Genomic DNA, 24,418 nt, shown 5'->3' on the forward strand with positions numbered 1-24,418 from the left:
ATCTCAAAAATTGGTGGATCACTCCTCTATTAAAGAAACCCAACGTTTGCCTATTGACACATACCAACTACAGACCTATTTCCAATAACCCATTTTTATAAAAAATTTTGGATAGGGTTGCCGACAACCGGTTTTCTCAACAACTTTATACTTCTAAAATCCTACATAAATACCAATCGGGATTTTGACAAAATCACAGGACTGAGCCAGCTCTCCTAAAGTCCCAACTATTGCAAGCTATGGATGGAGGCCAAACCTCGGTACTCATGATTTTAGACCTCTCGGTGGCGTTTGACCTGGTGGATCATTCCATCCTATCCACCAGGTTAAGGGATATCGTGCATTTCAATGGGTTTCATCATTCCTGAGCAACAGATTGGTCAGAGTGGCAAGTGAGTCAGCCGAAACAATTCAAACGTCTTTGCTTTATGGGGTCCCGCAGGGAGCGTACGCGTCACCATGTTTTAGTTTTATAACATATTTATGGTCCCCTTCTTCCACATGCTTGAACAGGAGAGGATCCTTTTTTCTAACTATGCAGGTGGCACACAATGCGTTATCACCATTACAGGATCCCATGATGTTGATGAACTGTACATCAATAAAGTAGATCCTGCTATACAAAGGTGGATGGTCTCGAATGGATTGGCCTTGAATTGAGCAAAGACGGAGCTCCTGATCGTCGGCTCTGATGCCAAATTGGCCAAACCTGACCCGACATACTCCAATTTCAATATAGATCAATTCAGCATTAAGGTCCAAAATAACTTTAAGACGTTGGGTGTCATTCTGGACAAAAACTTGAATATGAAGGCCCAAATTAGCAGCCTAGGCTCCACCTGCTCCCATTATATTAAACTTCTGCACCATCTTCGCCCATTAATCTCGGGAAAAAAACCCTGAAAGTTTAGCAAGAGCCATCATAGGGTCTAAGATAGACTACTGTAGTAGTCTCTTGGCTGGCATCACCCAAACAGATCTGCACCTCCTTCAGGAAATACAGAATGGGGCTGTAAGAGTCATGAAAAGACTGAATCGCAGAGATCACGTCTCGGATGCAAGACGGAGACTGCACTGGCTCCCTGTGCAAGACAGAATACACTTTAGACTGTTATTAATCACTCAGAAATGTATTGTAGGGCATATTTCAACATACCTAATGGAAGCTGTAGAATGAACACCCACTCTGAGATCTTTAATATCGGACAACTCAAATGTCCTTAAAACCATGTGTTGCAAAACCAACAAAGCGAGGTATGGAGCTTTTGAGATAGCAGCCCCACTCACCTGGAATGCCCTACCCCTGGATCTCAGAACCATTGAGTCAACGGACATGTTTAAGAAAAAATTCAAAACCTTCTTATTCTGCTAAGCTCCCCACGGGTCTTACCCAAGTTAGGTAAGTTTTACTTGTCTGCCTTTGTAGTGTCTGTGTTTCGCGTCCTTTAGCCCCAGGGTACCGGGAGCGTGTTAGAAATTCAAAAACATACATAAACAGGAGCCTACCCTTCATACACTCCACTCCCGACGCGGAGTGTCGCAGAGTGTTCGCTGAGTGTTTGCGGAGGGAGGAGCTTGGAGCACAGGACCCTGTTCGACTCCAAGGTGTTACAGAGGACTCGTATCCAAGCCTGTTCGGCACTGCAGGAAGGCGTCGGAAAGAAGGCAGGGACACCCTTATGTACAGAGGATCTGTTCCATCTGATTTGCAAGCTATGGACGAAGGTACTGTTTTTCTATTAGTTTCAGCCCCACCGGCAGCCTCGTTAACCCCCCTTCTTGACGGGAAGAGACACGTACGGACCAGAAAGCACTGTCCCTCCTGGATAGAGCCATCGGGGTGCAAAGGGAACCCACGGGCCCCGAGGAGGAGGGGGCCCAAGGAGTGCGCAGTAATGTTAATGTGTGCGAGGTGTCCCTCGAAGCAAGGTAATGAGGACACACCGTGTTCCCAAGACTTGTTCATAGGATCCAGGGGGGGGAGGAACAGGCATGTGCAAATGCTGGTGCTTGTGTGCGGGAGTCTGTTGCAGGACCTGTGGACTGCAGGAGGCCAGAGGGGGAGATATAACACTGCCGTAGAAGGTGATGCGGCCAAGTGCTCTTAGCTCTCGGACAGCGGTTATCAGTGGAGCCAGGCATGCAGTACAGCCATATGCAAAGTTAAAGCGCGAGTAAAAATGACTCAAGTCGAATTGGGCAGAGGGGACATAGTGACAGTTCCTCAGAGGAGTGTGAAGACTCAGAGATGGAGGAGTAACCAGTGAGTCACTGAAAAAAGGTGGGAAATGGTGCCAGGCATCTTGGGGGAGGCACTAAGACACCGAAGTGGGTAAACGAAAATAATTGCAATCTGGAACAACAATGTGCCAAACTACAGGCGGCACTTGGATCGATTGTCTCAATCACCCTTTAGCCTTTCCTCAAACTATATGAATCACTGAACGAAAACTATAGGGATCAGTCTACACTCATGGCATTGATGCAATCGTAATTGAGTCCCATATTGAGGGAGCGAGGGAAAAGAGAATGAGAGCAAAGGAATCCGAGGGAGTCATTTTCAAAACTTTAATTGACCTCATCGAAGGTGCAAGGGATGATTTCTGGCCCATTTCAGAGAAGCTATCAGACTGATTAAATCTGAAGAGCCTAGTGAAAAGAAAAGAAGTGTCTCTGTTTATACTAGCAGAGAGTCACTGGGGGAGACGGCCAACTTTGACCAGGAGCCCATGACGGAGTGTAAGGGTAAGACTGGTGAGGGGGGCAGTAATTTAGTCGGGGTGAAGGTTTTCCGACGCAGGACAGGATAAACAGAGTATTAGACTCAATTCTTGTCAGCTCCGCAGAATGCAACGACGGTGCCTCAACATCTGAAGTCCGGAGTGACTTGTCTGCTCAGAAATCAGTAAGGTTAGCAAGGACGGCTACTGTGGACATGTTTCCTATTTTTGACATTGACGGACAAAGACTGGCCGAAAACAACTGGAAAAGGTGCAAGATGTAAAGTAGTGGCTGCACCTAAAAACTCTAAAAAACTGCAGAGAAGTAAACCAGCAACACAGAGTGGTGTGAGAAATGTAATCAGCAACCTGAGAATAGTGGCAGATGCACCTTAAAGTGAAGTTGTTTTTAGGTTGCCTTTCTGGGGTGCCAGGACCAAGGCTCAAAACCCTGCTGGGACGAATGCCTGCCAACACCAGCAGTGGGTCGTTAGGAACTGAGAGAGTTGATTTGGATCAGGAGGAGGGTAGTGACCCTCTGCTCCATTTGTCAACATATGAGGGCTACGAGACAGACCCCTCTAAGGGTTCTGAAGTGGTTAGTTCCTCTATGGATCAAGCAGATGAGGAAGAAATATTGACAGTTCATATTGAAGAAAAAGTGGGCTTTAGAAGCCAAAAGGGCAAGAGATGTCTCTAAACAAACAGTTTCTCAGCGGCAAACTAAAATGATGGAACTACTGGTCGAGCGATCAAGACAAGACAGACACCCATGTCTTGGGACCAAGGAGGCAAGGAATAAACCCAAGAAGTGGTTTCACCCGGGTCCTCAGCAGCACAGCAGCAGGTCGGGAAGTCGAAGACAAGTCTGGAGGATCGGAGTGCCTATCCAAAAGTGCTGGTAGAAAGAGTTTTGAAGGCTAACGATGGCCTGATTTTGAATCGCTCTAATATAATGGCACTCCTGCACAATGTTCCTCAGTTGAGAGAGATTGAACCAAAGGATATTAAGATCGTGGATTTCTACCCAGGTAAGAATTGTGTGGCTTTCTTCATTCGGAAGGAAACGTGAGTAAACGCTTAATAATGCTGTCTTTCTTTCTCCTCTTTCCAGGTTCTTGTATTCCAGGATGCATGTGGTGCCGGATGATGGAGTTCGTACCTTCAGGTGAGTGGAACTGAAGTCGGCGATGGATTGAAGACAGGATACTGTTCCAGGTAAATTTCTTAGTGTGTGTTGTGTTGTTGTTGTGTGTGTGTGTTTATTTATTTTATTTTTTTCCCTCTCTCTCTCCTCTCTCCTCTCTCCCCCCCCCCCCCCCCCCCTTGGTTTCAGGTAAGCTGGCATCAAAGAACTGGACACGGCGAGCGTTACGCTGCCCCCAGCAGAATAACGCAAAGCATGTTCTGCTGTTTGGGTGTGGTTTAAATAGTCACAGGTAAAGTAGTCCAGGTAAAATAGTCCCAGGCCTGCCACACCCAAAAGACTAGACCACATAGCTCAGTTCCTTGTAACTGAGCTATGTGTGTGCCTCCATGTTGGCTGAAACCCCCCCAAGTTAAATAGTCCCAAGTAAATAGTCCCATTCTAATGTTGGTCTTCATGATGGTTATGAGCCTGGCGCCAAAGAGAGTCTTGGATGAGGTTTTAAGGCCTCTGACCTGGCCCTAACTGGAAGGCTGACTTGCCAGTGAGGGCCAGGGGCAAGGGTCATGACAAGAGGGGCCGGCATTCGCCTACTCCATGATGAACAGAAATGGAAACTAGGGCTGGACAAAGCTAGGAGGGTGAAGGCGGGGGAGGGGCAGAAAAAGGGGGCCTCACACAAGGATAAACTCCCCTACATGTTTTAAGTACCCGTGTCGGGGTACGGCGGCTAGGCCTGTTGCTAGCCTCCATATATCCTGGTGACCTGGAGATATCCAGGTGTTTCTACTTGGATGGGCTATATGCCCTGAAGGATTATGGTTTAGTTGCGGGTTGGGCAGGGTGAACAGGGAGGGGGAAAGGGAGGAGGGATGGAGGGACCTGGCACACACAGGTGAGGGGCAGTGGAAGTCGGGGCGGGAGCCCTGGTTACAAGAAAACACCCCAAAAAGGGTATGGCTGAGCACAAGGTTGCAACCCTTAAACTTCAAAGGTCTCAACTTGCCAAATAAAGGTATTTGACATATAATATGCTGCGGAATCTCCGGTTGTCCATCCTGTTTTAGCAGGAAACACATTTTAAGCGAGGGATGGGCAGGCCACTGAGAAAGGGTGTGGTGGTACAGCTGTTCTGGGCCTCCAACAAAGAACATAAAAAGGAAGGGTGGGAATTGTGCTGACGAGATCTTTTCAGATGAAAGAATTCCAAGTTAAGAGGATTTGGGGGAGATTTCTGGCACTCAAGGGAAGAATGGATGATGTCATGTTTACGCTGGCTACCGTTTATGCACCCAACTCTGGCCAACGGCCCTTCTTGAGAAAGATCTTTTCGGTGCTGGAGGACTGGGGTGAGGGTCATATGCCGTTGAGGGGAGACTTCAACCTAGTGGCCGACGAAGTGGTCACTGTGTCCTGGAAGTTTGAAGCAAAAAGAAGAGAGTCACCCCAGGGTGACGCTGTAATGATACCTTACTTAGAGACCCAGTCTTTAGAGAGTTCATGGGTAAAGAAATATGCACATTTTTAGAGACCAACGACACAGGAGAAGTACACTCTAACTCAGTGTGAGAAGCGGCCAAGGCCACAATGACGGGGCTACTAATAGCAGAAGGGGCAAGGAAAAAACAGGAAAGGGGGCTCATAGAGGCCAAATTACAAACAGATATACAGAGACGCGGAGCACAGCTGATCGGGAGACAGAAAGATCCTACTGCAGGAAATGAGGGAGAAGAGCAAGTCCCTACATACTACACTAATAGAGGAGGTGATCAAAAAAGTGAGATACACCAAACAGCGATACTATGAGCAGGGGGACCAGGTAGGGACGATACTGGCAAATAGGATCCAGGACACAAAGGGGACAGGCAGGTAGTGAAGATTAGAAATCGGGTTGGGAAGTTGGTAGAGTCCAGGGAAGGAATCCCGACCGTTTTGCGGAGTACTATGCAGAATTGTACAGAGGCACACCGGGACCAGGGGGAACGCGGTTAGAACAAATTTGGAAGGTCTGGCCATCCTGAAACTCTCCGGGGACGCACAGGCCAAAGTTACGACAAAAGAGAGAGAGACGGCCATAGGCAAACTAAAGAGCGGGAAAGCCCCAGGTGAAGATAGCTACACCGCAGATTTTTCTAAACCGTTTCAGGAGCTGTTGGCACCCCCACTAGCGAAGGTGTTCAATGCCATTAGTGATAGTGGCAGGGTTCCTCCCTCCTCTCAGGAGGAAAAGATAATAGTGCTTCCAAAACCGGACCCATATCACTTCTCAACGTTGACGCTAAGATCTTCACACGGGTGCTGGCAACACAGTTGGAAAAGTATTTACCCAGGTTGATACATCCCAACCAGACAGGATTCCTCAGCAACAGGCAGGGGGCAGATAACCTTCAGAAAACCCTACATATAGTTAATTCACCAGAGGCCAAAGAACAGGGAGTGCTAATGTTATCTTTTGATGCCGAAAAGGCCTTCAACCAGGTGAGCTCGCAATTTCTGCAGGGGGGTCCTGGCAGAAGTGGGAATGGGAAAGAGATGGGCAAGTTGGATGTTAGCCTTGTACTCGGAACCCCGAGCAAGGGTGGCAGTGAACAAGGGGAGTCACAACCTTTTAGGCTAGAAATGGGAATAAGGCAGGGCTGTCCCCCCCCCCCAGCCTCCCGCATCACCGCTTCTATATGGCCTGGTGATGGAACCCTGGGCAATAGGAGCAAGGGCACAAATTCACATTAGAGGGGTCAGGGTGGGAGAGGTGGAATACAAACTCAGCCTCTTTGCAGATAACGCACTTTTATATACGTCACTGACCCCAAACCTCCCTCCCGATATTGCTAGAAGTATTTATCGGGGGTTCAACGTAATCTGTGACAAATCAATGGCAAAACCGATTGGGCTGGGAAGGGAACAAAATGGTGCCTACATGAGGGGGCTGGGTTTTAATGTAGGGGGAGAAGGATTATGTTATTTAGTAGTCGAGATTCCGAGGGATCTCTGCAATCTGTTCGACAAAAATGATTCCCCCCATGGGAAAAAGAAGACCGATCTAGAATGTTGGACCAGACTCAACCTCTCATGGATGGCTAGGCTCAACTGTCTGAAGATGACAATCCTACCCCAAATTCCTATTCTTATTCCAGATGCTCCAAGTAATAATCTCTGCACACTTTTTTTGTATGGTTAAACAAAGGCTTCCGGAATTCCTGTGGGCAGGGAAAAGACCTAGAATAGCTTTCAAAACACTTACAATGGCAAAAGAAGAGGGGGGGGTCGTGCTCCCAGACCTAGAGACCTACTGTAAAGCGACTCAGTTATGCTTACTTATAGACCACCTGGAGCCGCAGTCAGAAAAGCATTGGGTAGCCATGGACAACTCGATCCTCGACCCGGTTTCCCCGGGAGAATGGTAATGGGTGCCCCAGAGGAACATCCCACGTAGAATTCTGTGACACCCCATCCTAGCAGTGTTATGGTCACCCCATCCTAGCAGTGTTATGGTCAATCTAGAAAGAAGGGAATAACACAAGGTGGATCACGACATGGCCTTCCCCACTGAGATGCATCTGGGCCCCCCCCCCCAGTGTGGAACATGGTAGCGGAACCCCAGCAGTTTCAGAAATACTATGAGGCAGGCCCGAGTAGAGCTGGGCAGATGAGGGTCAGTGGGGTGGGGGGGGGGTCTTATCGCTGGGGAAACTGGAAGACTTCCTGCGGGTCGGCCAACTTTCTCCATTCCGCTACTTGCAGTTGAAGGAAGCTCTAAATGACACACAATGGGGAAACAGTTTGCGCAGAGAACTCAACACCTTTGAATTAGCACTCATACAAAGGACTGCCTAGCATGCCTGTATAGAGTACTAATGAAGGTGGTCACCCCACAGGGGCCAGTGGCCAGGGAAAGATGGGCGAAAGACCTGCCAAGGGATAGAACAGATGACTTAGGCTAACCATGTGTAGTAGGGTCACACAATCATCAGCCTCCACAGGCACTTAAGATCATACACCGCTGGCACCACCACCGGCCCTGCTCACTAAATTGTATTTGGGCGCAGACTCTCAGTGCTGGGAATGCCGGCAGCCGGGCACAGACTATTACCACAAGTGGTGGGGATGTTCACATCTATTGGCGGTGGGTGGGTGGGTCTTATCATGGATCAAGGGTATTGATGGGATCACCATGGGGCCTCCTGTTCGGGGTATGGGATACAAACGAAGGGACAGACCAGGGAAACCACATGACCTGCACCATATTGGTGGAAGCCAGGTGTGTGTGGCACAATTTTGGAAGCGTTACAAAGCTCCCACCAAGGTGGAATGGCACAAGAAAGTCAGGGGAATATACGAAATGGAGTACATGTTTTTTCATGAATCAAGGGTTAAGATTGGAGAAATTTGGCTACCCTTTTTTGCGAAATTTGGTAATTAAGTGAAGTTAAGAAAAGACGCACGGTGCGAAATGCTTCGAACCTTACATGGTTACCAGTTTAATGTGATGTGTGTTAAGATAGGGGAGGGGGACGCAATCGCTTAGAGTTAATAGTTACTGGTGTTTCTGGGCCATTTAAACTTTTTTATTAATTCTTTATGCCAATACACTGTCAGATGTGACATTATAAAAATGCTAATAAAATTTGATTTTCTAAAACAATTTAAGTAAAAAGGAACTACTCAACCATCCTTGGAGTTGGCAACACCAATTCAACAGCTCCAACCTCTCCCCACACTCAGCGCAGCCCAGTCCATGGGTTTAGCACAGTGGAAACCGTGGGCACTGTGCTTTTCCACCGTGCTTTCCATGGGGTTCCAATTGGAAGGCAGTCATTATGCAATGTACAGACACAGCAGGGGCCAGCCAAAACGTATTTACAGTAATGCCCAGATGCTGCCTGCCGATTACACAAGAAAAAAAGTTAAGTAAACACAGTTTGTGCAGACCAAACCGGACCTGACTCACAGGCTCCCAGAAGCCCTTGCAGGCTTTCAAAAAGGGTATGCTCTGTTTTCAGTGAGCCGATATCATTATGATACCGCTTGCACTCTCAATGGCTTGCGGAAAACTCACAATAGTTCACAGAAGGGCCTCAAATGCCGGTGAGAAGCAGTAAGCGTATGTGGACTATCAGCCTTCAGCACTATGCAGTGGTAGTATGCTAGTAATTCTTTTAGCGTCGGCTCAGTAAAGGCCTGGCAAGGCAGACAGGGGGGCGGAGTGACACGCAAAAAGCCTGGTGCTGCTGCTGGACAGCTAAAGCAGCTGAACAGCCTGCTCCCGGCCCAGTTCCTCCAACTAGTAGCAATGCACATTAAAAGAACCATTTTATCACTTTGAATAAGTAACTATTGGAGAAGTTGGCCATCTCCCAACTAATCTGTCACGCTGAATTGGTTGGCTTTTTTCGTGACTACCAGTCTGGCTTCAGAGCAGCCAGAGGAACAAAAATTGCTTGCCTGAACACCCATGAAGACTTGCTCTCAAACCTCGATTCCAACTCTGCCTCTGTTCTCATCCTCCTTGATCTATCCTCTGCCTTCCACGCGGTCAATCATGCCACCCTCCTTAACCGACTCTGTGATACTCTGGGCATCGCAGACTGGGCGCTGGCTTGGCTGACCCCTTTCCTCTCAAATCAGCCCTTTTCTCTCTGCTATCTCACTCTCTACCTGTGGCGTCCCTCAGGGTTCTAGGCTATCACTGTGGCTCTTTAACATTTACCTTGCTCTTCTTGCCCACCTGACCTCCACCTTCTCCTCACTTCCAGTGCTATGCGGATGACTCCGCTCTCCTTTAAGCTTCCCTCCTCCTTGGTGCGTTGCCAATGATCTCTGCCTTAACGCCACAAGACTGAGATTGTTCTCATTGGCGCACACACACCCCTTCCTCCCCCCCTACACTCAGGCTCCCTTCCGTGTGCCCGCTCCCCTCACCCTCTTGTGAGGCAAGAAACATGAGGGTCCTTTTCGATTCCTCGCTCTCCTTCTCTCTTCATACTGCTGACCTTGCCAAGAAGGCTCACTTTCATCTTTACCTCCTCAGAAGCATTCTCCCTTTCCTCACCTTCCCCTACAAACTCAATGTCTCTAGAACACTGGTTCTCACTAGGCTGGATTACTTTAACAGCCCCTTCCTTAATCTGCCTCTTTCCTCCCTTTGCCCTCTTCAACTAACGACTGGGAGACTTATTCTGGGCCTCAAGCCCAGAGACCCATCTAGGCAGCCGTAAAAGCTCTCCACTGGCTCCAGTTGACTGTAAGGATCAAGTTCAAAACCCCAGAGTCCTTCGGTCCTCCAACTCTGCAGGTCAGACGTTTCTCCAAGAAGAGTGTGGGCGTTAGATCTAATTCTTCGGCCGGAGCCGCCCTCTGGAACGGCCACCCTGCCCATCTCAGAATTGAGGCGGATCTCCTAAGTTCCGGAAGCTTCTCAAGACCTTCCTCTTTTCCTTTTCCTTGAAAATGCCCCCCCCTGCTGATACGACTGGCTGCCTGGTCGCTTCCGAGTCTTACAGGGGCCAGTTCCCCCCCCCCCACCTTATCCAGCCTACCTCAACACCCTGCACTTGCCTTGGGGCCCCTTCCCTGATCATACTACTGAGTCTGGTCCACCCACCCCCCTCCTCGTGCTACCTTACCCTCACCTTATCCCCCATAGCATTTGCCCTCCTGGCCTCACCTAGCACTTGCCCACAGATGTCCCCCGTTTTAGCATTTACCCAGCTGCATCTCCCCTACCTTCCCTATGCCGAACCCCTCCAACACCCCCCTTGCACTTCCCATTTGCTGCACTTGCATGATCTGAATGTCACAAGGCCTAGTAGGACCGTTTATTGTTGTTTTTTCCTCCTCGGTTCCCTTCCCCCTTGTCTTGTGGCGCCGGGAAACACTTTCTACTGTATAGGTGACTTAGGCGCCATACTAATGTTCAATAAATAAATAATAATAGTTTCTTCCCTGGCACTACGTTTACTACTAGTTCATACATATCCAAGAGCCTGGAGGGATTTGACCATTTCCTATTTTCGTTGGGAGTATTTTTACTCTCAGTTTTTATTTTTTTGGGAGCATTTGCCTATTTTTAGTGAGTGAAAGTGGCCGATACACTCCTTATCTGTAGGACTAAGGACTCTAATTTACTGAGTCAGGCTGTGCCATATAGCATGCACCCATTTTATTTGAGGACCTTACCAGACCAATCTGTTCAGAGTGAACTGTATCTGTTGGATGGGATTGGTCTCAACCGCTATCAAACATGCCAAATTACCCCCCCCTCCCCCCAACACTCGAGAAAATTAAGGTGGGAGGAGTTTGCCAAATACTCGCGTAGTTATTGACAATCTGTGAGCTGTCCTCATCGGTTAAAAAAATGGCAAATGGGAACCGTAATAAAACATGACAAGTGGTCTTGTGCAGTATGATCTTGCAAAGGTATGTCCCCACCACCTTCCCCCCCCCCTGTGATGTTCCCTTGTACTCCCCGCCCCCTTTTCTCACACACAGGTGTTGCCCGCTTTGCTTGATTCTTCTACCCTGTTCCCCCTCCCTCCAGCCTACTTCTGCAGGAGTCTGTCCTGATACATTCTGGTTTCACCATCACTGTCTTGTGGCCAATGCTGGATTTGACGTTTATGGACTTCATTGATTCACAGTGCGTCGCCCTTTCTCAACTGTCATGCTGGACTTCCTTTGCATCTTGTACTCTTGGTGGCCCTGCATCATGCTGTTCCCATCTTCATCTTGTATCGTAGCTTGCAACATTATGTGTTACTACTGACTTCTGCAATTGTATTCGCTCTCTCCTCTTGCTTCTCCACTCTTTTTGACTACTTACTCTCTTTTCTCTCCTCCCCTTACTTTCTTCTATGCACTTACTCTATCAGAACCGTCTTGGAACTAGTATGATAGCAACCTTGTCTATCTCCTCCCCACTCCCCCATCCAGTACTATCTGAAATTTCATCAGACCTAGTACAATAGTCGCTTGTTTTGTTCCTCCGCTCCCTTTCTGCACTCCTCTCCCTCACCTTTTGTTTTTCCCCAGCTCTACCAGAAATGTCGTCAGGCCTAGTACGGTAGTCGCCTGTCTGTTTCCATTTCCTTCCCACTCTCCCCCTCCCTTCCTTATCTATGTTTTAGCTCTTGCACTATCTGAAATGTAATCAGGCAGGGGACTATAGTTAATTTCACATCCTTACAGTTCTTGGCCTGCAAGAATGTCATTGTATTTTCCGTTGTTCCCTGTCTTGCCTTGAAGCGCTTTGAAACACAATTTATTTATATAGCCGCTTATACACAATCATATGTGCAAGATCCTCCCAGGGGGGAATTTATGCCCAGATTGTTTCTGAATGTTGCACATGTTTGACCAGTCAAACAATACATCTCATCTTAAAGCCTAAATATGTTAAGTCTGCAATTGCCCTTCGCAAAGAATACACCAACAAACAGGTGTCTGTGGGTCTGGGTCACCTGGTCAACATGCTCTTAAATACATAGTCTCCTGATTTTTAATGGCAATCCTACTGTGTCTTGGGTTGATGAAGCTTTGTATAAAGCAGCACTGCCCTCTTCGCCAAAGACAATTTCCTGGAGAAAACGGTTTGCATTTGAGCAAAATTTACATACCCGCAATGCCTTACTGCTGTGGCTCAGAATTGGAGCTTAACTTTCAGCGATGGCTGCGAGGTGGCATTGTGGAATGTGCGACTTAGCTCAAATGGATAGATATAGATTTAAGGCAATGAAATGCCATTCCGACGAGCAGCACTCCCAACGTGGTTTCAAAAATAAAATATCCTCACGGACCAAAACCAACAAAAACTGCAACGTTTCAATAGGTTCATCAACCTTTATTTATTCATTCTGCAGTTTTAAAATTTCCAAGTTTCGCAGGAAAATAAAATGTCAGCAGACAGTCTGACGCATTTCACCACACACCTGTGGCTTGATTTTATATATTTTAAAAAATCCCATTCACAGTTCCAACAGTTTCAATATTCTATACCACATTTTCTTTACTGAGAAGAATCAACGGATATTCCCCTTTATTTAATTATTCCATAATCTACTGAATACATCATGGTTTAATCGAATCAGTTTCCCGGTAACAACACCTCAAACAGTCCAGTCTAATATCAAATGCTTCCGAATTTCAACAATACCGTCGCCTTTACACATTCTGCAAACACGCTCCTTTACAAGGTAAATCTGACTAAGCACTCATCACTTCAAAGGTAAGATATTTTCAAAAATAGATAATTAAACCTTACTGTCAAACAAGGAAATTCCATTAGCATCCTGGGAGGGGGCGCTGGCTAATCATGATGTCTGGCACCCAGGCTGTACTGTATGGTACAAGCCAGTGTTCAGAGCAGCCTGGCTGCTGCTGGCCAGGACCCCCTTGTCTTCCCTGCTCCCTCCTTTCCCCTCCCTCACCTCTTAGCATCCGTGTAGTTACCTACGCAGTTGCCAAGAGTAAGACATCACAGTCACCAACATTGAAAATGGACCATTAACCAGGATTTGACGCCGGGCCTCACAAAAAAGCTGCTATATTATATATATATATATATATATATATATATATATATATATATATATATATATATATATATATATATATGGGCATGGCTACGGAGCCATGTGACAAGACGTGCATCCAAAACGAGCTCCTGCCGATCCTGCAGTAATCCTGAGAGAAGTCTAGCACTGAGAGATCCAAGTTTGAGGCAGATCGAGTGCGGCGATCCCAAATTGGCAGAGGGCCCAGAACCAAGAGACTAACCGAGGAGGAGGAGCTGGAGTGACCCAATGCGGCAGCACCATCTGGGGCGGCTTCACTAGAAGACCGGGTGCAGTGGAGCATTGTGATGCGAACGTTGGAGGATGTATGGAGAGCCCCCAGCGGGTATAGCAGCTGTGCGGTAAACCGTAGGAATTAAGCAGCACATGAAGAACGGACCGAAAGTCGCCCGCAAGAAGTGGAAGCAGGGTCACAGAGCGAGCTAGGACCGGCGAACACGGAGGAGACGTTCGCAATAACAGGTATGCCAACTAGTCGCACGGCGTAACCAGGTACATGGATCAAGGAAGCAGAGAAACAGTTCAAAGTCACACGGCAGGGGAGAAACAACGCCAAGGAATGCGACACAGAGCCATAACCTTAGGTATTGCAATGAAACGCGGAACAAAGGAGGCGAGTGCCTTACCTGGGGGCCTAATACTGTAGGAGTGAGAAGGGTGACTGGAGAGGCACTGCCATAAAGGCAACCAACTGGACATAAATATAACACGGTAAAAGCTGAGATCCCGAAAACAGGGTCTGGAGATAAGTGACCCACGAGACACACTGTGGAGAAGGCCATGCAAGACAGCTAGAACACAGTGGGGCTAAGAAGTTACAGGGGTCTGGACAAGGCCATCAGTGCGAATTGAGAGAGGGGGGATTGGCAGCTGGAAGTCCGGCGCAGACAGGGGGAGCTGTGCCAGAGAGGGTGCACTAAGTGGCACCCACCCACACCAACATATGGACGCCGGACAGATGGGTGATTCTATGTGAACCCGAAGGGCAATGCTGAGACGGATCTGCTGAATAGCAGGGCCTGCATGTGTCACCTAAGCTAGCAGAGACAGTGTTGTGAAAGAGGCAGAGTTGGGAGCACAGTGCATGAACAGTCACAGCTCTGCACCGAGAGGCGGAGTAATTATACTAGGAAGCGAGCTGGGGGCCACAACAAGGAGCATGGTCCAGATGAAACCACACAAGACGGCATCTATCCAAAGCTCCAACTTGAGAGCAACGACAGTCGGCGAATTGGAACCCGAGAAACAAGGGAACAACGTAAGCACTGTGGAAGCAGGCAATTAAGGCGAGCGAGACAGTGAAAGTGATGGCGTCCAAAAATAGTAAGGTTAAAGGGAAGCAACCCACAATGGATAGCTTCACCAAACCATCTCAATCACCGGACGCGTCCACACATGCAAAGGGAGACACATGAGGAACAACCACCCCACTGCGTAATGATCAACAGATCCTGGAGGCCACAGCAGAAATGAAATCCTCGTGGGGGAGCAAGCTTCGATGCAGCCGTGGCAGAACTAAAATCCTTATTGGAATTTAAAATTGACGCGGTTAGTGTGGACGTCAAACTCCTGAGACAGGACATACGAGCACTGGTGGAGCACACAAGTGGTCTAGAAAGCAAAGTGAAAACTAAAACAGACACCCGCACGGTCAACACCAAGGAGGTTCATATATTGCAGCAACAGGTACGCAATCTGGAAAGCCGAGCAGAGGAGGAAGGGCGAGCACAATGCAACATACAGGTGGTGGGGCTACCAGAAGGAGAAAAAGGCATGGACCCGACAACCTACGTGGAGAACTGATACAAGACATAGGAGCAGGCGTGCTCACCCAAGGGTTCACAGTAGAGAGGGCGCACAGAGCCCTAGCTAGGAGACCCCAACAAGGAGCACCTCCCTAAGTGATCATCACCAAGATACTGAACTATAAAGATAGGGAAAAGATTCTGGAACACTTTCGCAAAGGTGGGACGATAAGCAGAGCGTCAGCGACTGTTACAGCAACAACCGGACTACACCATGCTGGTACAGAGACAACGTCTACACTACGTGGCAATAAAGAGACGGCTGAGGGAACCTGGTTCAAATGCATGCTACTGTATCCTGCAAAATTGAAAGTCTTACATAAGGGCAAGGCGTTTTTCTTCAAGATACCTGAGGAAGCGGCAAACTGGCTGGACACAAGGGGTTGCCCGGCGGATGCGGATGGCCAAAATCAAAGCAGACAGGATAAGTGAACCAGTTTTTCTACTATTGACTGATGAGGCCGATGTTAATTAGCGGTTCCAATACTGACATGGTAACGGGGGTAGTAATAAAATCCAAAGGGGTTCACCATTTAGGTAAAGGAGAATGTAGATATTGAACTCTACGGAAAAGAGAATGTAGATATTGACCTCTGTATATGCACATTATATGGGCCTCTGGACTTGAATATAAAGCATGAGATCCAGGGATGGAGCTGGGCAACAGTTGGGGATGGGTAGGGTGGTGGGTGGAAGGGAAGTTGGGGAGTTTCAATTTAAGGGCTGGGAGGGGGTTACGGGAGCTGAGGGCGGAGGGGAGAGGGAGTTTGGGGACCTATTAAAGGGCGAGCCTACAACTACAAATCACTGCATGTGGAGCGGAAGATAAGGAGGGACACAGGCGGAGTGGGATGTGGATGAGATGGGGTACCTTAAGATAGTGACCTGGAATGTCAGGGGGCTCAACAACTATCTGAAGCAAAATAAGGTCATGATGATGAGACAGAAGATTGATATTGCCTTATTACAGGAAACTCACTGGACCATAGATAAACATGAGGTGGTGGGAAGGAAATGGAGAGGGAGCACCACAGGAGCAATCTATTCAGCATACGCCGGAGGGGTTATTAAGTTCATAGCGCTGCATGTCCCCTTTAAGCTACTGCAATCTACTATAGAGCCAGACGGAAGGATGGCGTTAATAAGGGGGCTAGTAGAAATGAAGGAACTGAGCATCATTAACACGTACGCCCTGAACCAGGACGCCAGATATTTCAAAGTCCTATATAGTAAGAACAGTCTGTATAGCGGAGGGGCAGTTATATGGGGAGGGGACTTTAACTGCACGCTGAATCCCAAGTTCGATAGATTAGATGAGAGGGTTGAAAGGCCCAACCCGGAAGCTAAGGCTTTGAGGCGAGGGTCCTCTCAGACCATGCGCCATCTTGATTATAACATGGCAATACTCGACACCTAGGGCCAGAATCCCGACATGGAGGTTTAGAGCTGAAGCGCTGAAGGACACTGTGTTCAGAGAGGATCTGAGGAAGGAAATAAGAGAACATTTTGTACAAAACACCAGGAGTGTGGAATCGGCTGGTACACCATGGGAGGCATTCAAGGTGGTAGTGAGGGGGGCAGCAATATCTAAATCTAAAGGCCTGCAAGGCGGAACACCACAAGAGTTGCACGAGGCAGAAAGAAGATTAGAGACAATAATGCGGGAAGGTAGACATACCTTGGAGGAGGCTGGGACCATACGGCAACAACAAGATTGCAGGGATCACTGGGAGAGATTATGCAACCTGAACTACAAAAAATATGTTGAAAGGCAGCACAGAGAGGGAGATAGGCCAGGCAGATTATTAGCCTGGCTGTACAAGAATGAGTCCCCCAGACAAACAATTAGAGAGGAACAGGGGATGGACGGACAAATACTTGATACCTATGAAGGTCTGAACAAATAAGAGTACTACTAGCGATTATATACGGACGTAACTGAGGGGGAGGATATCGATATGATGGAAACATTAACAGATATTAACCTTCCCAAACTGGAGGCAGCGGAGAGGGTGAACTTAGAAGCTCCAATTACGCTAGAAGAACTGGAAGAAATGATGAAGCCATTACCCCTAGCAGGGCCCCGGGTGGATGGACTCGCCAGCGAGTTCTATAAAACATATAGGGCAGAGGTGCTTCCCACGATACTAGCAATGCTAAATGAGGCATTGGATAGGGGTACAATGCCGGAGTCTCTTAGGGGGGCAATCATCATCATCCCGCTCCTTAAACCCAATAAACCGAGCACAGACTGCGGGTCATATAGACAACTATCCATGCTAAAGCAAGACAGTAAGATACTTACAGCGGTGTTGGCAAATAGGCTGAGACCGGTTATAAATAAACTCATACAGCTTGACCAGACCGGCTATGTTCTGCGCAGAAGCATATCTGACAACCTTAGAAGGCTCCATCATGTCATAGAACAGACGGGAAGGGACTCCCAAGAGGTTGCATTAATTTCACTAGATGTAGTGAAAGCATTCGACTCAAACGGCCTTGATGGCTGCCTTGAAAGAATATGGGGTCGGACCCACATACTTGAAGTGGGTCCAGCTGCTGTACAGTAAACCACTGGCTTGAGTCAGGACGGGAGCGACCATCTCAAAACGATGGCAACTCAGTAGGGGCACTAGACAGGGATGCCCATGGTCCCAGATGCTTTTTATTGTAGCACTTGAGGCAGGCATATGGAGAAAGTGGGAATTGACACAAATGGAGGGAGACATCGGATATCGATGTACGCTGATGATATGCTGCTATACCCGAGGTACACTGAAGAGAATCTACAATATATTTTGGAAGTAATGGGGCGATATGCGGCACTGTCTGGCATAACAGTGGACCCCCAAAAACCGTGCATAGTTCCCCTCGGTAGATACAAAGGGATAAACTTCCGGTATTACAAATACATTGGGAGACCAAGACTTTTAGATACCTGGGGATAGATGTACATCATAGTGTTGAGGTCGAACACAAACAAAACACAGAGAAGGCGGTCGCTAAAATTGAAAATAGCATGAGGTTCTGGGCCAAGCTCCCTTTGACCATGATAGGGAGGGTGGCACTGTTAAATGTTGTGGTACTGCCCAGGCTGCTGCACTACTTTGCAAACATACCATACATGATACCCAAGAGATTTTTTGTCACAATTCAGAGTATGTGTAGGGGGTTCATATAGCACAATTCCAGAAATAGAATAGCATTATGGAAACTGCAAAACGCATATGAACAGGGGGGCATTAAATTGCCCAATTTCGATATTTACTATCTGGCCAGTCATCTACAATATGTGGCGAGATGGTTATCGGAAGACTCCACACCGGAGTCCAGATTGCTGAAAGCTGAATGTGCCCCGTTTTTCCTGAATGAATGGATATGGTTGTCAATATCGCAACGTGGAGGGGGGACAAGAATGTTAGATTTGGGATGGAAAATGTGGCGGAGGGCCTGTCTGGTCATGGAGAACGCTGAATGGGGTGGATGAGCAATTGAGAAAGATAGTCAGAAGGCATTGGGAACCAATCGGTATTGCAACGCTGGGGGTGAATGGCAAGATGGGAAGGTGGTGGAGTTTGACACACTGGTGGAAGATACCGGTTTACACCGGGGGCAGTACATTACTTATACTAGGCTGGTGCGGAAGATAAAAGACTCGTGGGCGGAAACAGTGCTGGCTAGACAGCCCAATACGACCATAGAAACGTTTTATGATGTGTCAGACGGAGCCCACAAGGTCTCCCGAATATATGAACTGCTGATGTCGAGGGTGGGGAAGGAGGTGACCCAGTTGAGAAGAAATTGGGAGGAGGAAGCCGGAGAATCTATGGGTGATGGGCTGTGGGTAAGAGTACAGGGATACCGCAAAAAAGTTTCCAGGAACGTGAGGTTGTAACAAATCCAGTTAAATGTTACCCATAGAGCATATATGACTCCACAGAAGATAGCTAAGTTTAAGGATGCGGGAACACAAATATGTCCTAAATGTGGGAGGAGAATGCAGGACTGGTACATATGTCCGGAAAAAAGGATAGTCTGGGGTGAGGTAGCCCACCTCGTGGTGGGGGAAAGAGATAAGTCTGGATGTGGAATCTATGTCGTGTGCATGGTAGGGGGGGTTCCCTAGGCCGCGTAAACTGAAACATGTAAGTAAATTCAAATACCTGGCTAATATACTTGCTAAGCGCAGAATAGCTATGGGCTGGAAAGCAAGTAATAGGCCGAAAGTAGAAGCCTGGTGGCATGATCTCCGGAAATGGGCGGATGCGAAAACTTTGGTGTGAAGCGAAGCAGTAAACGGAGGTGGAGATGAACTGGAGACGTTGATAGCCTGGAGGCAATTAGAAGCTACACTGTCTGGGTCTGACCAGGCAAGCCTCGAGGACAATGGTTTTTCAGGAGGAACCGAGGGGGGCCTCAGAAATGGTGGGGGAAGGCGGTTATGTGGGGTAGGCTCGGATAGGGGAGGGGTTATCGGGGGCGTTGGACATAAGAAACTTTACATGAGAATTGGAAGGTATAACTTGTTCATTGTTTGGTTTTTATGTTTGAAATAATAATCAAAAAATTATAATATAACACCATCAGCACCCGCATAGGTAACTACCGGGTGCCAATGGCGATATTACCCTCAGCGGCAGGACGACCCCATCGGTAATGGCACTGCCACCCTTATTAAAGGGACCCTCGCTTTGCTCTGGTCCTTTACTAGTGCGGAGGCTTGTTACCAACGAGGTCGGCCCACTGCCAAGGGTAATATCGCCTAAAATTGCCCCGAATTGGGGCGAAAAAGAAATATTTGTTATTTATAGTACAATATGTGTCCCAGGTGTGAGAAAACATATTATAATACCATGATGCAAAAAACTCATTGATATATCATGGTGAATCATTAAGTGCCATTTGAAATGGATTTGCTGCAGTGCCCCGACTCTCAAAGATCCTAATGCAAGCTCAGCTATTATATCTGCACCCAGCAGACTCGAAGGCATATTTGTAAACATTTACCCTCGTCTATCAAAGAGCTCCTTGTGTTCTAATGACCAGATCTCGCAGTAGTATAGAATGACTGCCTGTCAACTGTATTTTATATGTTTGAATTAGTGGTTTCAAGATTGTTACTAATTGCATATATTTGCTATTTAATAACAGGAAAGGTGGTGATCAATAATAATACTAAGTATGGATATTGAGTAACATTCTACCTTAAATGGAATATGCCAGTTAAAACAAGGGGTTCTCGTTAAACTGAATGCCATGACCTTAGTTTTGACTAGGTGTATCGTTAATCCATGCAGTTTGGAATATAACTATCACAATATAGCCATCACGCACCGAGTCGGGGTGGCACATGGCCTGTTACGGCATGTCTCCGAGCCCAGCCAGACCATAGTGAAGCGAGTTCCTCTGCGAGGACTGAAGGAGGTTACCAGCCATGTACACAGCATTGACAAGGGGCCGATACTACTCTACTATTCGCACTGCAGGGTTAGAAAAGTGTTTAAAAAAAATGTCATGGGAGACGGGCTCTGTGCATTTTGCACAAGTCCAATGTCCTACGAAAAATAAAAACAAGATGGTCACAGCCATAGTAAATAGAAAAGGGACACCATCTCTTTTATATTACTATGGCAGCAGGAAGGAGCTGCTGTCCAGCAGGTAAGAGGGGGGGTGGAGGGGAGAGATGGGGAGACAAAAAGAAGGGGCCCCCTGTTGCCTATCCACAATCAAGACGGGAAGGACCTAGGGTGGCTGAAGAAACACAGGTGGTACACTTCTCTCCCTGTTTCTAGCCACCCGACTGGCTTAGAGCCCTTCTCTGTGTGCGAATATTTATAAAAGGCGGAAAGTACTGATTGTAATCCAGTCAGGGCACATTGATACTTATGAAGCGATCTGAAATGTAATCCAGTCAGGGCACATTGATACTTATGAAGCGATCTGAAAAGCTATCCAAATGGAGCAATGATTTGGAAATTAATGTTCAGCAGGTTGCTTTCAAGCTGCTAACCAGGTTTTCCTAGGCAGAAGGAGAAGCTAAATAGCTCTAAGCTCCCAGCAATTTCGAACCCTGTAGAATATATAAACCCATAGGAACTGGTTGGACAAAGCACAAGGCACTAAAATTGGACACCATCTTGAACTAACACACATTAAAGTGAGAGGAAAAAAGAAAAACAAATATTCATTGCATGTTTGCATTCTGTAAAGTTAGCACAATTAGAACAGCTGACTCCCATTATGTAAGCTATACTCAACTACGTAATATTACATTACCATTAAAATGAATATTATTGTGATGCTTAGAGAAGTCCACGAAATGCTAAATAAAAATGTGACATTATTGATAAACCTGTAATGACGGAGAAGGGTTTGATGGAACAATGTTATGGGTTATCTGCATACCTAAAGGCTGCTTCAAAGCCTAAGTGGGCACTTAAAGGGAAGATATGGCCTATGTCTTGCTGTTCTGCGCACCCTCCCCAATCCCCCAAATTGCACTCACTCTTGCACCTACTACGGTTTCTGCAGTACAAACCTGCCCTGTTTGACTTGTTATGGGCCGATTCTCCACGAGTAGATTGGGCTTTTCTCCCATTTCTGAGGAATGCCTGGAGTATAAGGAAATGTCTTATGAAGTTTCAGAATTGTGTTTAATACTTTTTAACCTTTATTAGATTGTTTTAAAGTGCTAGGCCTGCCTTCTTTATATGTACTTTTATTTAATGTTGTTGAAATGTATATCTTTTATGTGTTTTAATGGAAATTATTTCCAAAATAAACTTTATATGAAGAGTCATGTTTATCTGGCACAAGTAAGCCTCGGACGTCAAAAATACCTCCTGGTAGCTGCTGGTATTAAGATAACCAGGTTCTCATGGACAGAGCTAAATGGCTCCCAACAATTTAGAAAACCCTGATATTGGCATTCTAATGTGCTAGGGTGGATGAAGCGCAATTCAGGGTGCTGTAATTGGACTTTGCAGATTCCCAATGAAGGATTAGAATTGAGAGGGAATAGAGACATTTTTGTTAAAGAGTGAGTTATTAATTGATGTAAAACAGCCGAAAAAGAAGAGAAAATATGTCCACAGTGAAATAAAGTACACACACACTTAAGAGGAAGCACCTTAGTTTTTGTAGGACCCTTTTGCAACCGTTAAACGCCTTACCTTTTATTCTTTTTAAAGTATATATTTACTTGAAGCAGCATTTTTTTTCTTAACCCTATTCTCAACTTGTAAGATATCAAGTTATGAATAAATACAATTTGGTTAAAAAAAATGCTTACGCAGATGGTCTCCTGGGCTGTGCTCATCTGTGCATCCACCCACGCCCCGTGTGTGTACATTTCCCCTGTTCTGCCTTCTCCCCGATATCCATCTTTAGCGACAACATTGCTTTCAGTGGTTATTTAACAAAAAAAAACAATGTTTCACAAGTTGTGTTTAGAAAATATTATAAACTTATTTTAGAAAATAAACATTGAAATCAAAGTAAGGTTGTAAGCCACGTCCTATCTTGTACTGTCCCCTATAGGCGCACCATAAACCAAAATAGTTAGTTTTCGGGTGAGGACCATATGAAGCGGAGTTGGCAAGTTAATACAAGGGGTGCCACGTTAGACGGTAACGGTTGTACAGCCTTCGCCCGTCCATCGTTTAGCGCCAGGGCGTACGGCGGCATCCCTACCTCGCTTCTTTCCAACTCTTGGCGTTCAAAGTAGAGAACAAGGGGGATCGGGCTCCCTAGCATTATACCTCCGAGGCGGCTGCCAATGGCAACAATACCAACCCAGGCAAAGATTCTACAGTGGAACATGACATCATACCAACAAAGAGGCATAACGGCTCGAAGATGAGACGTCACAGCTGCCTGGATTAACAAACGACTCGAAAAGGTGACGCAAAAAAAAAATTCAGGTCAAAACAACGGAAGCTAGGGTTCCGGCTTAACCCAACCGCCTTCTTTCGACTCAAAGTTGCAGTCTCGCCGCAGGTCAGTGCGAATATGCGTGTTCGTCTCGCACTGATCGCTGTGACTGCACGAGTGGTGGCTGAGTTCACGAGGGCAAGCAAAAGGAGACGCCCCCTGCGGCAACGCCACACACTGGATAATAAGTGCACGGTGCCTAAGCAGAAGCCCACGAAAAGCATCAGGGAGGACCACAGAAGTCCAATAGTAACTACACTAGATCTATACCCCGGGTGGAAGACGAGCCTCCCGGCATCCTGCCGAACAGGCGACCAGTCTCAGCGTGTCAAAAGCATTTCAAACAGTGCAAACCCGGCACATGCATACACATGAGCTTTTAGTGAATGAAATCAGCCACTCCCGCGTCAGAAGGCATACATTATGCCTGCAAAGCTGAACTGAGAACACAATCTTTAAAGAATCACAAAGGTAACAAAATCAGTAAATTACCTGGGATTTACCCCATTCAGTTCACCCCATTACAGTACGTTCATGTCTGGGAACAATGACGTAGGTTTGACTCCCTCCCACATCCGGGTGCCGAGGACAGGGAGCCGACAGAAGCTCTTCCGGGTTAGCAGAGGCTGCAACATGCAGAGAATAAGGGCGCATGCACTGGAAAGGAAATATGTGTGTTGTCGGTATACGCTGTTGTTATTGTTCAAAGGATTCAACTAGCATTAGAAGGAACTGGTGTGGCCGGCCGTCGCGTACCCCACTTTGTGGTGCAGCAACTGTACTTGACTTCTTTCTTATACCACGAGCTTTTTTTCAGTTGGGTTTTTGGGCCGACCTTTATATATCAATTTTGCCATTGTTGTAAATTTAGGGCGTGTTTGAAAATAACCTTTTTGTAAAAAATATTCGTTCATATTAGACTTTCAAGGGCACTTTGTTTTAATAGACGTTAGGAAGGTACACGGTTGGCAATTAACATTCTCTACGCTTCAGGGTAGGTTTCTTCCGCAGGTAAGCACAGTCTCATTGTAGTAGTAATATATGTTTTTAAATTTGGTTTTATTGTATGATTCTTAAATAATCTTTAATGTACAACTTTTAGCTTACAGTTCGAATGGATCTAAAGTATAATACAATATGGTAAAATACTGAAAAGTGCAGTCCACTATTTCCCGTGCATGTTTAAAACCAAGCACAATTTAATTATATCATAAATTCATACTTTAATTGCTTCATTCTTACATT

The 24,418-nt window shown here is 46.8% G+C and overlaps 1 protein-coding gene across 2 annotated transcripts in view; it reads right to left on the reverse strand.

Moving 5' to 3' along the window:
• USP42 (ubiquitin specific peptidase 42) overlaps nt 1-23,754 on the reverse strand; it is a 1,198,372-nt gene extending 1,174,618 nt beyond the window's left edge. For both annotated transcript variants that reach the window (XM_069645631.1, XM_069645629.1), the window contains exon 1: nt 23,666-23,754. The gene's annotated coding sequence lies outside the window, so the exon portion shown is untranslated. The remainder of the gene's footprint in view (nt 1-23,665) is intronic.
• Between the last annotated feature and the right edge of the window lie 664 nt (nt 23,755-24,418).

This window comes from Ambystoma mexicanum, chromosome 2p (genome assembly GCF_040938575.1).
Source record: "Ambystoma mexicanum isolate Mex_15411 chromosome 2p, UKY_AmexF1_1, whole genome shotgun sequence".
NCBI lineage: Eukaryota > Metazoa > Chordata > Amphibia > Caudata > Ambystomatidae > Ambystoma > Ambystoma mexicanum.